This window comes from Dromaius novaehollandiae, chromosome 1 (assembly GCF_036370855.1).
Source record: "Dromaius novaehollandiae isolate bDroNov1 chromosome 1, bDroNov1.hap1, whole genome shotgun sequence".
Taxonomy (NCBI): domain Eukaryota; kingdom Metazoa; phylum Chordata; class Aves; order Casuariiformes; family Dromaiidae; genus Dromaius; species Dromaius novaehollandiae.
Genome location: NC_088098.1, coordinates 53,829,398 through 53,845,586, shown reverse-complemented (window position 1 = coordinate 53,845,586; position 16,189 = coordinate 53,829,398). Strand labels below are relative to the sequence as shown.

The window sequence follows — 16,189 nt, the reverse complement described above, 5'->3', positions numbered from 1 at the left end:
GCGCGCACGCGCGCACACACACACACACACACACACACACACAAAAAGCTTTTTAAGAGCGTCCAGCTTGCCTCAGACCCAAAGACGGGAAAGGAGACCCAGGCTAGGAGGAGCAGAGGCAGCAGCAGCCAGGCAGCAGGGCCAGGCTGGGGACAGCAGCAAGACCCCATCCCACCTCACTGGCCCCTTCCCTCCGGCACGGACAAGCAGAAACGCCGTTTCGCTGTGAAACCCCTTCCCATGGAGGTGGGCATGCAGGAAAACAAGGGCTTGGGGTGGGGGGGCAAGGCTTTGGATTTTGGTGGGGCGGGGATGTCTCCTACCCCTGCTCCCTTCTTGCCCACCTGCTCCTTGGCAGACTGGCATGGGTTTCCAGGAGATGTGTGTCCCCTGCCCCCCCCCCCCCCCACAGCCCCGTGACACTTTGGGAATGATGAGGGGTGAGCTTCACAATGCCATACTGGGGAGGGGCGTGCCAAGCTCAGCTGAAGTTTCGCCTTCTCCTTGCAGTTAATGGCGAGGCGGGAGATGGGTTTCCCACACTGCTGCTCATGGCTGAAGCCAAGCCCTCAACCCTTCCCAGCTTCCACTCAACATGTAGGACTTGCATCCTCACCAGGGTGAATCTTCCTCGTCCTGCCATTGCTGAAAGGGAAGGGTTGGGCCCCACAAGATCCAGATGGCCAGGAAGAGGGAGCAGCCTTTGTGTTAGAAACAGGGGACATGAGCCCCCTATCTGTGGTGTGGGGAGAGTGAAATGGTTAGATTTCCTCAGTTCTGTGGCCCAGGAGGGAGAGGGAGAGGAAGGAAGAGGACCAGATGGTTGGTGGGAAGGTTGTGGATGACAGGGACAGTTAACACATGTTTGAAATCTCACTGCTCTGGCCAGAATTAGTACATCTAATATCCTCAGTGAGGACTGCATGTCCCCTTTGATGTGAAGATGTCATGCGGCCACATCAGACCTCATCACCATGGCCACGAAATGGCTGGAAAAGCAGTTGCACTCCCCTCCAATTATCCTGAGGGAAAATGGAGGCTAGTAAAAGATTTTGGCAACACATAGATGGCCAGGTGATCATCTGAACCATTCAAAGAGGAAGTTATGAAGGAATCAGGAAAGGAATAACAAGATTTCAGCAAGCTATTCTGTTTATCTGAAGGTTGCCTGAGTGTGATACTCAAAGGAAGAGCAGGGAGGAGCACAGGGAAAGGCCACCATTTTACCATAACATTTGGAAAATCTAAGGGTCTGTGTCTGGCCTCACTCATGAGACATCATGAGACTTTGATTTACGGCTGTCTGAGTGAGATCAGGACCAGGTCTTATGTTGCGCAAGAGTTCCTCACTGGCGCACTCAAGCTCAGCCCTGTCTCCACCACTTCCTCACATCTTCTTCTCCAAATTCCTCCCTGATCCAAGGTCACGACTCCCCCTCGCAGGTTCCCAGGATGCCAGTAGCTTTCACAGGCCTTTCCATGAATGGGAGAATCAGAGGACACCTGAAGCCCATGTTTATGTTGAGCTCTATGATGCTGTGGTCTTGTTTTCCAGCAAATGAGCGTGAAAGCCTTCCCCAGAATCTGATCAGCTGCAGTAGCCAGCAGACTCAAGCATTCCTTCAGTTTGCCCTGTGCCATAGGCATCCTCACAACAGGGAGCTGGGCATGGGAATGGGAATCACTGCCAGACTCTGGTCCACATCATCCATCACCGCTTTCAACTGGTCTTAGATCTTCCTAGATCGACTCAGGTCTTCATTCTTTACTTTCAGTCATGGGCCTACTGTCAGAAGCCTCAGTGAACTCACTGCAAGCAAGACAGGCCAAGGAGAAAGTGATGGGGATCACTCAGAAAAAGCAAAGAGCAGCCTGCAATCATTTCTAGATTTTGGCTCTGGCAGCATCACAACAGGAAGCATGTTTGTGTGTTTACATGACTGTTAGCTGTGTTTTTCCCTCAGTGTATTTGCAGCAATATTTGTCATGAGGTATTCGGGAAAAATGAAAGGCACATAATGCCTAGAGTTGTTTACCACATGACAGGATTGTTTTTTCCCTTTGTCGGACTGATTTTCCTTCACAGGAGCAAGAGAAATTTAGTGCTGGATGCCCTCCTCCAGGGTTATCATTTCCCACGGGACCACAAGGCCTCAGTGATGCCAATCAGCACTTAGCACTGCCTGGGAGGCTCTACCCTGTGCTCCCATTACCCAGGGCTGGACTGGGCTAGGAGTCCTCAAGAAGCTTTTCACACATTGCCTCTTAGGGTCTGAGGGTGGGACATGGTTGCAGATTCCCACCCAGCTCTGGGTCAGTGGAGACAAGCGTCATGCACCAAATGAGGGGCTGTCTGTGTGCTGGATAGCACAGAGCAGGAGGGGAGGCTAAGCCATCTCTGGCTGGGATAACAGCCTCTTCCTCCTTGCCTCTGCAGAGAAAAAAGCATCCTTGCCACATATTTGTCTGCCTCACCTGAAATGCCAAAGCTGGAATGGGCCTCCAAGAGAAACCCATTCTCTCTCCAAGGCAAGACTGCAGGCTACTGAGGGGGCAGTATGTGCAGGAAACTGCTCTGCTTCTCCTGGTAACGTATGTGCTTTGCTGTGGACAAACAGGAGACTCTGTTCAGCAGCGTTTTTTAATCTGACGCGGGGGGTTTCAGTGCCAGCTGCCTCAGGGAGGAGGTGTAGGGAATTCTCATGGAAAGGAGAGGGAGAAATGCCTCTGAGCATCACAAAGACCCCAAGTGGCTCCCTGACCATCATTTTGGCTAGCCTAATACCTTATGGGCATGGGGAGGACTTGCAATGGCTAAACAGGACAATTTTCCTGCATTACTAGGGTCTGGGAGATCAAAGAGGAAAGGGGCAGGGCATGTCTGTCTGCTACCTGCTTTGACAGGTGGCGGGTGGCACAAAGCCTCTCTGGCTGTTAACCCCCTCATATCCTGCCAGAGAGGTGCAGAGGCCAGGGCATTTCCAAAAAGCAACCTCCCAAAAGCAAGCATCGAAGAGATGGGGAGCTGGGGCAAAAAGGGACTGGTTTTGCACTCTCTTGGATGGAGTTTTCCGTATCACATTTAACATAGCAGGGAATTGGTTACTCTTCAATTCTCTGGTCTGCATGACAGAGGAGAGATGCTAGGAAGGGAGAGGAAGGAAATTACATATGACTGGGCAGAACGACCAGAAAAGGGACCCTCCCAATGGATCCTCTGGTGGTAGTAGCACTGGGTGAATACGGTGGGCTTGTTCAACAGGGCTGAGGTGGCTCTGGGGTGATCTTCCTCTCCGCCAACCTTCTGGCTACAGGGCGACTCCTGGGAAGTCAGGGGAAGGGTTAAGTCGGGAAGGCTTCAGTCTGCTGCCTTGGCCCCTGTAATTCCTCCAGAGAGTAGGAATGGGAGAACAAGGAGCCCATTCTGTTCTCAAGAATTAATAGCAAAGAGTCATCTGGGGTGTCATTCAAGCCCTGATCAGCTCCCGGAGGAATGCGAGGGAGAGCGAGTGAGCGAGCGAGTGAGCGAGCACGGCCCGAGGCTGAGACACCAAAGCCAGGGCAGAAACAGTTCGGCTGGTAACCAGAGTGACCAGCCAGCATTCAGGCTGTGGGGCAATCTTCCCTTTAACCCCAACCTCTGCGTCCCCTCTGCCCCATGCAGGGGCTCGCCTCAACATTCAGCTCAGAAAGCTCCAACCAGCTTGTAAGTGGAGGGGCATTTTTTAGACCTTTTGTCCCTCAGTATTCATCTGTCTCATCTTGAGAAGGAAAGATGTCCCAGCCTGCACACCACAACAGCCCTCCCTCCTCCATGCTAAGAGGGCTGGGCCAGGCTGTCAGACACCAGCACAACCCCACTGCCTCCACGCTGGACTTGAACTTCAACAGACCCCTCTCCATGGCTTACCCATCACTCTGAACCTGAGATGGCAGGTGGAAGGATTGTTTTTTTTTCCTCCCAAGCAAGCTCACACATGGAGAGGGGTCTCTGGGGAATCTGTAAGAGCAGTCAGGGATATGGGGTAGCTCAGGGGACTGCAAAGTTCACTGCTGAACCGTTGCTGCTACATCATCTGTCCCAAAATGGCTTTGGTCATTGCAATTTCTGGAACAAAAGTTCAGACCAGCAAATTAGCATATCAGTGCTTCATGACATTGCTTCACAACCTCACAATGTGGCTTTATAATGCTGCATGGTGACACTACAGTGTTGCCTGTAGTGGCAATCCACACTCATGAGACAAGGAGAGATTTTGGTCACATTTCTACTGGCCTGAAAAGAGGACCTTGGAGTGGTATGTCCTGCTCTGTGGCCCACCTGCCTCCACTCTACCTGGCTGCACTGCAGGTGGCTTGCATGACCATGCCTGGTGGTACAAGTATCCTAGGGTTTTGGTGCTGCCTTCTTGCAGGATCATCATATGGACTATGGAGTCTTCAGGGCAACCCTTCCGGCCAACCCTAGGTGTGCACACTGCCACAGCACCAACCGTTGTGGGCTCAGCACCACCACACTAGTAGCGAGCACAGGTTGCCACCTGGTAGATGGTGACCTGTGTGAAATGCAATTATCCTGTCAGTTTGCCTGGGCTTTTCTGATTCAGTTTTCCATCCTCCGGTCTGACCTGCTGAGTGACAGCCCACAGGAAATCCTGCATCAAGTACTCTCCCAGCCCTGTGCTTAGGAAGCCCCAGACTGTGGTATATCTGAGCCCCAGTAACCAACATCCCACTTAATCTTGTCCCCCAAAATACACATTTCACAGAAATACAGACCAAAAGTGATGTTAATGTGACTTCACATGGGCTGCCTTAGCAGTAAGTGTCTAGCTGGCTGGGGCTGGGAGGAGGGATGGAAACTTTTGCTCTCACCCACCAAAGGGCTTTGTGAAGCCATAGACTGTAGTCGTGCTGGAGTGCATGAGCTGCTTTTGCTGGCCCACAGTCAGTGGCCAAAATGCATCTCACCAAAGCTTCTCGGGTGCCCCCCTCCTTCCTGAATGCACCAGATCAGTGTGAAACCAGGTTTAAGCATTAGCTCTGCATCTCAGCATCCTGCAAGGATGTGCGGTGCCTCCAGCACAGACTCCTCCGCCCCCTCCCCACTCCCCATACCACTACCACAATGAGCACCCCTTGTCGTAGAGGGGTTAATAAATGATGCAAGAAAGGAGCCCTTTAATGCACAGTGACCTTTGGCCTTTCATAAATCACACTGTTGGGCTGTGAGTGCGCGGGGGGCGCAAGGCAGTGGGGGGAGAGGATGGGAGGGGGTCCATGCAGCTGCGCCACGGAGTTGACATTGTTCCCACCATCACTAAAGTGCAACAAATCCCTCTATTGTGTTCCTGGTTTATCTGGTTCCTCTTGTTTATTAGCAGAGGTTGTTTGGCGCTGGCTCCAGCCCTGGGCGGGTGGAAAGAGTGTTGGCACGCACCAGAGGAGGGGAGGGAGGGAGTGGGGGGGACTGGGATGGGAGGACGAGAGCAGTTCATCAATAGCTGTATTGTCCCATCTTTTTTGTTGCTCCTGTAATGATATGTTCAAAAAAAAGGATTAAATAAAAAAAGGGGGGGGGGCAGGGGAGAAGAGAGACGGAGAGAAAGACAAACTGCACAGAAGGACTTGGTAAGAATGGCTGGTCTGGGCCCACAGCGGATGCTGTCGCAGCTGGGGAGGACGGGTCGGGATAGCGCTGCGACGGGGCTGCTCTGTGCCTTTATGCTGCTTATTCAGGTTGGGAGTTGTTAGCCTCAGTGACTCTGGCTGGGCCCACCCGTGCCAACTCTATTCATGGCCAGCAGGGACCATGTGCATGTGCTGGAGAGGATGGGGTGGCGGGCGCAAGGGGCTGGGGCTGGCGGAGAAGGGGGAGGAGGGCTATCCTTCACGTTCCTCAAGTCTGAACTTGCCTTTGTACAGAAGAGGCAGTTGGGGGGGGGGGGGGTAGAGCATCTCAAAGCACTAGCGGTGTCTTTCATTTAGCCTGTCCTCCTGCCACCTATCCACCCTTTATGAGAATTAACAGGATCCCTTCCCAAATCAGCACACATTTCCTTGCACCCGGGCCTTGCTTCTGCTAGGATTTTTCACCCTGCAACTACCTACTGGCACAGGCCCTCAGTGAGCTCCACTCTCCTACGGTGTTCAGAGGGACCAGCAGGAAAACACTGGAAGACGATGGCACTTGTTCACCATCTTGCCTAAAGCTAGACAACAACATGGGTAAAGAAGCCACAGTCACAGGGGCTTTGCTAGTAGTCACTCTGCCTGTTGCTGCTAGCGGAGCTGAACCAATGCAAACATCAGCAGGAAATATGCAGCCAAAACCTCATCATCAACAGCCTTATTGAGATAAGAGTGAAATTCTGCCTGCGATGTTCAAGGGTGTTTTTAGTTAACTTGAGGCCATTACCTGGCTGGTTTTATCCCACCCACACTGGCCATTTTCTGCTCCAGCATTTCAGAGGTATTGTGTATGGGTACATTGATCTGGACATGCACAGCAGCTCTGTTGGATGGGGGGATATAGGGAGCTCAGGGAGGAGCGAGAGGAGCTCAGATCACTAACACTCATTGCTAGCACCCCAGTCCTGAACACTGGCCCTGCAGCGAGCTGAGCTGCCACTTAATGAAGAATCTGGTTCCTCTGACTGCCTGCCGCAGCACACTTACTACTAATGAAAACTTCTACACGGAAGACTGGGCAAATAATGGAAGTTCTGGTTCAGATGCCAAGCTGAAAAATTGAGGAGGAAATCACCGTAGTTGCACCAAAAGAGACTTTTTTTTTAAATGGCTGAACTCGGGGATTAAAACTTTCTGCTGAACTTGAAATGAAATAGCATGCTTTATTTTGTGGTTATTAGGCTCTTGTATTTGCCCTCTTATCTTTTAGCTTGGGTCAGGTTTCAAATGCAAAGTGCTGGTTTGAAATGAAATGTCAGAAATTCCCTTTGAAAATGCCCATTCACGACATTTTGGCATTTAGAAAACAGAATAATTCAGGAAGATTGCCTTGAAATGAAATATTTCAATATTTTAAAAATCCCCCTCCCACACTTGCTTTCCAGCCAAAATGGCCTGTTGAATTAGACCTGGTTCTACAACCATTTTCATTCCCCTGAAATCCTGTCTCCACAAAATACTGGCGTGTGTCCAGACTCTGGGTTTCCCCAAATCCTACCTTACCACGAGTGATCTTGGGTGCCACAGATGCCAGGCAGGTCAGCTGTCAGTCTGTGCCTCCCATACCCTGAAAGTCAGGCATAAAACTCAACACTGGCATAGCTGTAGCTTTGTGATCTTCAGAACTGAGGTTTAAACCTGTGTAATTCTGTCACACACATTCATGCAGTTGCTGCCGAGGGTTTTTCTCAAGGGATACATGAGGCGTTTGATTGCAGGGCTGTAAAGGTCTAAAGCTGTGGGAGAGGTGGAAAGGAGGAAGGGACAGGATGGACTGTTCTTTATCACAGGAATGCATGGCAATGCACACAAGAGTGGCTCCTTTCCACCTGAGTGGAAAATGAAGTATGTCACAGCTGAGAAACACTGCTGACTTGATTGAAGTTAACATTTTTCCTCCCTTATTCTCCTGTGTAAACATAAAATGAAAGAGTGAACCACCCCAAAGGGCATGTAGAGATGGGCCAGGTAGTGACAACAGGACTGTCCAGCTGTCAGCAGCTTCCCAACCCCTCATTTCAGTGGTGTGATTCAGTTCCTCACTTCCTCCTGGCTACTTCTCTGCCAGTACATGTCTGATCTGCTTCTCCCTTATAGGAAATTCTGCTCAGACTTAGTGCTGACTTCTCCCAGTCAGATACTGCTGTATATCCAGAAGGTATATCCATACCAGTTTCATCCAAATCATCTTCATCTAATCTCTGAGAAGAGAGAACAAACAAGTCCCATCAATCATCACTCGCTCAGATAAAACATCCAAGGCCACCTGCCCTTCCTTTCCCTTGGTCCAGTGACAGAAGACTTTATAGGGCTTCTGGATTATGAACCTGAAGAGTTACAGGGTTTTTCATGCAAGGATCTTGTCAGACAATGAATTTAGTAGCAGCTTGGAGACAGAGTACAATTTTACTGTGCCTGCTTGAACCAGTGGCACTCTACCCCGCACCTGAACTAGGCAGTCAAAGAAACATCTCGAAGCCAAAGCTGCTTCTGAGACTCTCATGTCTCTTAATTTTTTTCATGGATAGTCTAAGCTCAACCTAATCTAAGGCTGCCTACCAAACTCATCAGCCCTTCTAGCAGTAGTGGCTTCGAAGGAAGGCTCTGAGATGCTCTTGTTTGCCCAGAATTGGTCATGTCATATTGCAGAAAGGACTGAGCACTGGGAGCCTGGATCCAGAGCAGGCAAGTGCACCACTGTGTGCCCTCAAAGGCAGAGGCTAGCCTGAGCTGCTTCCCCTGCCCAGATACAGTGTGGGAGACCCATCCTGGATGCCCAGGCTCTCAGCTTTGCTCACGGTGGGCCTGGTTCTGGTTTCAGTGGCACCCTTTGGGACAGGGACAGGACTGTGGTAGTTTCCACAAACTTCACAATCTGAGCTCAGTCCAGCTTCTTTGCATCGTGGTGATGTTTCCACTACTTTTCAAAGTTTTTATCCCATTAATAAGTCTCCTGTTATTCTCAAAAGAGAAAATAGATAGCAGGCTCCCTCGAGAGCTCGGAAATTCTCCAGGGAATCTGGGCACCCATATGAACATGTCCTAACAGCTATAAAGTACAGTCACTGGCAGATACTGCCTGGAGAAAATCTCCTTGCTCTAAGTGCTCAGTACAGAGCACCGGCATGATGTGAGCAGTTTTGCCCTCTGTATTCCAGGGAAGTTCAAGGAATCACTTATCTGCCAGCTATGGTCTGGGAATTTTTAAATGAATATTAGCACTAGGTTGGAAATTCATAATGAGCCCAGACTGGGTTCACAGTCAATAAGTCCATTTTGGATATTTCAAACCTAAGTGCCAGCCTTGAAACATTCTTGGGCATAGTGCAGGCCCCACACTTCTTAGCTGGCCCAATATCAGCAGCAGGGTTATACACCACTCATAACTGACAGAGTAACACCCTACGCAGTTTACTCCAAAGCGGGAGAGGAGGAATCACCCTTGCCCCTGTGGTTGTGTGCCCTGCTCCCTGGCACGGTGACTAGAGGAGCATGGCACTGCTCACTGAGCATCCCAACCCAGATGACACAGCTGAAACTGCCAGGGGGCAGGACGCCCCGGCACCACCGGCTGCATGGGGGGCCTGCTCCCGCACCATCTGCCCCCTCTGTTCTCCAGGACAGAGCTATTTCCTGTGCCCTGTTCTCCACACCACAGTGGGACCACAGGGCATCCATCGTCCCCTTGCCACCACACAGCCCCTCCATCAAGGGTCCCCTCACTCACTCATCTCCTCTGTTTGAATCGAGGCATGAGAATTTCTCCCTCGTTCGCACAGTCCTCTTGCCTTCCCCCCCCCACCAGCAATCAAAATCCTCCTTCCCAGCCTCCCTCCTTCTCCTCCTTCCCGCTGCCTCCCCCTTCTCTCCCTGGAACTTCCCTGCAGCTGCAGAGCTGGCCAGACAATCGGGTGTTTTAGAGAAATACATTTTTGGGCTAATTTGCCATGCATAAGTGTTTCTCTTACCCTTTAAAGGCAGGGAACAAAGAGCACATTCTCCAAGAGCTCTGCCCTGTTGTGAGCAGCCCTGCAGCTGTACAGTGCTGTGCTATCCTCCGCTCTCCTGCTCCACTCTCTGCAAGCTGTGTAAGGAGAAGGGGCTCTGCTTTTCCCTAAGATCACACCATCTCCTACCCATTGCTACACATTTCCTTCTGTTTTTTTTTAAGTCAAGCCAGAACAGGTGAGGAGGGAAGGGATTTGACACTGTCACCCCACATAGGCTCACTTGCCAGATCACCCAGGTACAGTCTTTTATGTTAAGATAAATCATTTATTTGGAGAGACTCTGTATTTTCCTTTATTTGGGGACTAATCCTCTTTACAAGGTTAACATTAAAGGCACATTTATCCCCATCAATGAACAATGTGGTAATGCATTACACGTACCCGTATTAAACTGCACAAGGTTTTGTACCATTAAGCAATACTAGTCTTTAAAAAATACATCATGTGCTGTGTTTTCAGGTCCTCTTTCCTCCCTTTCAAACAGTGGAAGTCATCCCTGGTTGGGGAATTGGCCAAACAGGAGAATTTTCCTTTTTAAGATTAGGATGTTGAGCGATGAATGGATTTGACCTGGTGGAGCAGCCCAAGAAGGAGCTGCAGACATTCTGGTGTGAACAGCTCACAAGCATGCAGGCTGTGGGGAGAAGGTGTTGGCCTGGAGCAGCTGGACACTGAAAAACTAAAGGCTTTTGTCAGTCTTTTGGGGATCCCATTTCAGCACTTGCTGAATAATCTTTTTCCTATCCATGGAACGCCATTCCAGCAAATAGCTTCCCAGATGGGCCAGACTGGTTCTGATATAAGCTAAATAAGGTTTTTTAACAAGCCACAAGGTTTTTTAACAAGGTCGCTCACTGCATTTCAACAGCACTGTTTCCAGTCCAGTTCTTCCCATCAGCCTACTCTGATCCACCTTAAATATTCATAATTAAATCCAAACTAGTCTTGTTTTTAGTTCCAAATTCAACTCAGTCTAAGGCAGCTAACCCAGGCAAGTCTAGCCTAACCAGAATATGCCTATCACAAGTTGCCAACTCAGAGCTAGATTCAAACTCCACTGAGATCAAATTGTGCTCAGTCCATATAGATGTAACTCAACTGGATCAAGACCAAAGTAAGTCAGCCCAAGCCAACCATACATAGGCCATTCTGACCCAATTCAAGCCACAGCTCAGTTCAGAGACTGGTATAGTCTAGCTAGTTTGATTGCATTCAGAATCTAACCCAGTAAGATGATGAACCAGGATGTGCCAGTTTTGAAGGATGCAAGGCAACAGAAGCTCAGTTCTGAGACTCTTGAAATTGCTTATCAAGTAGAAATGTCTGAATCTTAACTGGAGTACAGAGGTCACCATGGTTTTAAGAACACCAAATCATGACACTTTCTCTTAGTCTCAAACAGGATAACAGCTCTCATCCCCTTGAGGCCCCCTTCACACCACACTGATACAGACCCATTTACTCATCAGTCCCCTCCAACACATTGTCATTTACTGCATTTCTTCCAGCACTTGCTCTTGACTCAAGTACAGATGGGGCTTCTGCAAATACCCAGAAAGATAGGCACTTTGCTCCAAAATGCTTCCATCTTAATAACAGATGAAAATGCAGGGAAGGGGAAGGGAAAGTGGCAGGGGAAGGAGAGAGGAGCACATGGGTTTAAATATACATGCCAAGTTTTCCAGCTTGGCAAAGCTTTAAAAGGTTTGGGATGGAAAAGAGGAGAGGAGTTGGAAAGATTTAGTCTGTGTTGGGCCAGATATCAAGAATTGAGAGACTGCAGTCAGCAGAAATGCATCTAGGGGACCATCTGATACAGGAAAAAGTGAAGGCCTCATGGGCTGGAGACCAAAGACCCCAACCTCCGAAGCTAGCAAAGGCCAGCTTGGAAAAAATGACAGCTGGACAAATGTACAGTAGAAAATGGTGTAATTGGCAACACAGCACAAGCGATAGGACAGTAGGTAGGTTGAGCCCTACCTGGCACAGCCTGCTAAATCCCTCAGTTCCTTCCTGACTGTGAGCTCTTTGAGCTCAGCAAGGTTGGGTAACCATAAGCATCTAGGAACTTAGTTACAATAGCAGCTGCTTAGTGGAGACAAGGCTCAAAGAAAGGCTGATACTGATGATATTGTGGTGGCACTCGTTTTACACAAATCACCTGCTTTTAGTTTGGTGGGGGGTCTGAATGTGCTAAGGCTCCTGCCTGGGTCTGCTCCTGCAAATGGGTTATATCAGGGAGCTCTGGAGACTGGAGAGGTGAGAACTTCAAATTTCTTAGTTTCCAACCGGAATTTCAGACTTCATACCACAGAACTCACTCTTCTGACCTTACAAGTGACTCCACTAAGTGCCAGAAAGGTATTAAAAGGGTAGTACCAAGAGAAAGCCAATCTCTGTAGGACTCAGAGCTGAAATAGTGAAAATCCCATCAAGTAATGGGTTTAATCATAATTAGCATCCCCTCTGAGTAAATGTCCTTCAGGACCTCTTGGAGACCTTTGGGATTTGAAGATTTCCCTGTCAGAGCTGTGCAAGATGTCACACAGCACAGGTGGTCTGAGTGGCACAAGTAGACTGGATGCCAAGACCACATGTGAACATAAACATCCCAAGGCCTAGGATGAGGTTTGCAGGAGCATAATTCAGCTTCAGCCTTTGTGGTGACAACCACAGTAAGACAGAGAGAGAGAGAGAAAGCAAATGAAAGGGAAGGAGAAGGTTAGGGAGTGGGGGAGGGCCAGGCGCCTGCAGACTTCCAAGGCCACATGATTTTCTTGTTTTCAAAGCACTGCTCTAACACACGCACACAAGTCCCAGGTGATTGCTTATTTACAAAAGCACAGTCGTAGTGTTGCGTGCATCTCACATCCGCTCGGCAGCCCACCTGACTGTGTGCTCCGGGGGAGGGGGGCGGGGGGGTGGTTGGGTGGCCCACGGGCGAATACTGCTCCTGGCACGGTGAGGTGGGAAAGAAGAGAGCAGGATCCTCTTTCTCCTTGCAACCTGCCTTTTGCTTCCCTTTGCTTGACACTATGTGAGAAGGCTCCAGTGGCAGGATGCTGTCCCTTCTGTACTGTTACAGGGAAAAGAATGTTTTATTTCATATTTTGTTGTCTCACTTCCTTTAATTTGCAGAGCACCAAGAACCAGGCTCAGGTACAAACTGAACTGGCATATGCCAATATCCCATATCTGCTCTTCAAAGAGGTGCAGATTCTCTTTCCTTGGGCAGTTATTTTTCCCATTCTGTCATCACTAAAGTCCCATTTCACCCAAAGATCCACTCAATAAAAGAGGAAGCCTTCTTAGAAAGCAGAAGGTGGGGGCTAAGGGAGGGGAGTTCATGGCAAAATAAAGTTGGTTGTTTCTTTGAGGATGGGGGATTTGGCCTACCTTCAATTCTTTGTACAGCAAACCCCTAATTCTGCTAAAATTGTTCTTCTCAGCTAAGAAGAGGTCTAAGAAATAAGTAAGAGGCATGCAATGTGTGAGAACAAGGTACCTTGGCAGCGTTTTGAAGGCCTACAGTAGGAACTGAACTCACGGAGGCTGCCATGGGACATGATTACGCTGCAGTAAAACATCAATTGGGCAAACGGGGTGATTTCCTTTTCTTTCTCTCTGCAAAGCCCTAGGTGCCAGGACCCCTAGAAGAATTGCCCCAAGAAAAGAGTCGTCCTCCTGCACACTGCAAAGACCTCTCCAGAGACCTTTGCCAAAACTGAAACTCCCGTTAAGAAAGGACATCTGACATTTAACATCTCTGGTATAGTTGAACCATCCAACATCATCCCCACCTCCCCTTCCCAGACAACCAATCCTTGCTTTAAATTGCTACAGAGCCAGCACCACTACCTCACCAAGAAGATTACGCCTCCCATCGCCATGCCTCTTTCCTGCACGCTCAGTAAGTTGCCTCTATGAAGGGTTAATTCAACCAGGGCCTTTTACTCCAAGTTGTTTTCCAAGAAGCTGAGAGAATAGTTCTCTTGTTAAAAACATGGCTTCTGGGCATTTGGTGATGCTTTCCCTTTTCTCTCTCTCTGCACCACAAAGGAATCTTTTGTTCTTGTCCCTCTGTCTCATTTACTCTCCCCCACCCTGCTCTCGCCTCTTCCCTCCATTGGCTGCCAAGTGACTAAGGAATGGCAAAAAATGACCATAGCGCGGTCATGGCAAATATTTCTTCAGCTATTATCTGATTGAGACCTTGAGCATCTATGTGAAGGGCCCTCTGCCTTCCTTCAGGCTTCTCCTAGAGATGGGGAAAAATGAGTCAGACACAACAAGGCAGGATATAGGTTGAATCAGCCCAACATGCTAATGGAAATGTCCTGCAAATGGAGTCACGGTGCCTGTTGCAAGAAAATCAAATGATAGGGACCCAGAACTGGCAGGAGTCCAGTAGCAGCTACAATGAATCTAGATTTTTACAGGAACTCTGCATTTATTAAAAAACACACGGGAGGCACAGAATAGTCACTTTCTTGCCTCCACATTTACTGATTCAGCTGTTTGGAAGCTGGAGCTGACATTCTTTGTTGGATGGGTTGAAATGTCATATATAGTTTCTCTGCACCATTGCTGTAAATCCTATTGTGCATGAGGATATCCTACAAGAAAATTTTCCTCTTCTCACCAGGGTAACCGTTCAGTGCTTCCCACAGACAAATATTACCTTCCAAGTCGAGAATATCTCAAATTAACAATGCCTCTGTTTTCTCAGAGAAACTACTCCACCTCCTGTAACAATAACCCATGTGAGGCACATGCCTCACAGATATCCTTCCACCTCCCACCTCAGTAAAGCTATGGTGAATCCCCATGAACATCATATCTTCCCACATCCCATGGGAATTATACCTCAGGCATACCCACAGACATCCCTCCAGCAATAGTGTCCTCTTTTTCTTGCACATATTGCTTGAGTCATTTTGCATGTACATATAAAGATATGTAAATGTTCACATGATGTTAAAGTCACTGCAACTTCCACAATGACCCTCCTCTTGCATCACAAACGATTCCCCAAATAGATTCCCACCTGCCTACCTTCTAGACTAGAAGCATTTTGGTATATCCTTCACTGATACTGCCTTCTGGAAGAAAATCAAATTCTTCAGTCTCACCTGAAGCAAATGTTGCTTCTTCTGCCTTTCTGTTCCTCTCCTCCTCCTCTACTGACCCTCTTCAGTCCTCTAACTACCCTTTGCCCTGACTCCATCTCAGTCCACATTGTGCGTCAGGTGAACAAGGCTTACACTCCCTGACTCCACCCACAAAGCCTTTTGCAGTCTTCTCCCATTCACTGCCTAAATTACTTTGGAAGGTCCTTGAAACAATGATTAAACTTCAACCTTAATGACAGAAAATGGTGTCCCGCACACACACATACATAGCTATGGATGTAAGGGGTTATCTGCAGAATTTTTATTCCTGCAGAGAAGGGAAATGGACTATATAGACACAAGTGCCATTATATTCCCACATTAGAAGATCTTGTTGGTGGATCTCTAAACCAAGCTGGTTAAAACACCATGAGAAATGATGCACTGACCAACTCCTTATACATATATATATGTCCATGCCCACAGTAATGAATTGTACCAAGGCAACCGTACCTGTTTCTAAACTGTGTGGAGAGCAGCTTTCATTGTAAAGCATGAAGCCTATCGATGCAGTGAAATGCAATGGTGAAACAAGGAAACCAGGAAAATGATTTATTTCTCCCTGGTTCTAAATCCCCTTCACAAGGTGGGATCTCACAGTCTTGCAGTGGAGGTTAGAGAGGTCAAAAAGATTATGCTGCTGTCAGTGAGCCCTGTCAAGGACATCTCTGCTCCTTGTGGAGACCAAGAGGTGGAGTGCTGAAGTCTCTTCGAAAGAAAGAATCTACCACCATCTCTTTCACAGATGAGAAGCCTAAGGAATGATTATGGATTCTTACTTAGATAATTTTAGATGAATCAAGAAAGGAGAAGAGGAATGGCTGGATGGCTAAATAAAGCCAATGAGATCACATGTTCCGCCTTTTTATCTGCTTTTCTCTTTCTGCTTTTGGACAACAAGGCCTCCTTTGATACAGAAGAGGGGGGTAGGGAGGGCAGGGAGAGGGGTGCCAGAGTCACCCCAATGGCCCCCGGTCACTTCTCCACGCTCCTTAATGTGATGTTCCCACTGACAGGGAGACAGAAAAAAAAACAGTGATCTCATGATTCCAAAGACAATTCATGCAAACAACCCTGGGAGATGAGGGGCGAAGGGGACAGGAAAGAGGGGCCCAGGGAATGAGGAATAAAGGATGAGTGAGAAGAGAAAGGGGAGAGAGAGAGACGGGAAAGGGTAGAAGTGATAAGGAGGGGGACAAGAGGGGGACACGAGAAGGCAGATCTTGGAGAACTGTGGATGGGGTTAGAAACTGAAGGTCAGAATCCAAAAAAGGATGTGTAGAAGGATTGTAGGGAAAAGAAGAAAGAGGAGCCTTA

The 16,189-nt window shown here is 48.6% G+C and overlaps 1 long non-coding RNA gene across 1 annotated transcript; it reads left to right on the top strand.

The window, feature by feature from the left end:
* The first annotated feature begins 98 nt into the window (after nucleotides 1-98).
* On the top strand, nucleotides 99-5,185 carry LOC135328490 (uncharacterized). Its single transcript, XR_010389413.1, has 2 exons — nucleotides 99-246; nucleotides 1,776-5,185. It is a non-coding gene; the product is annotated as an uncharacterized LOC135328490 (long non-coding RNA).
* The last annotated feature ends 11,004 nt before the right edge of the window (nucleotides 5,186-16,189 follow it).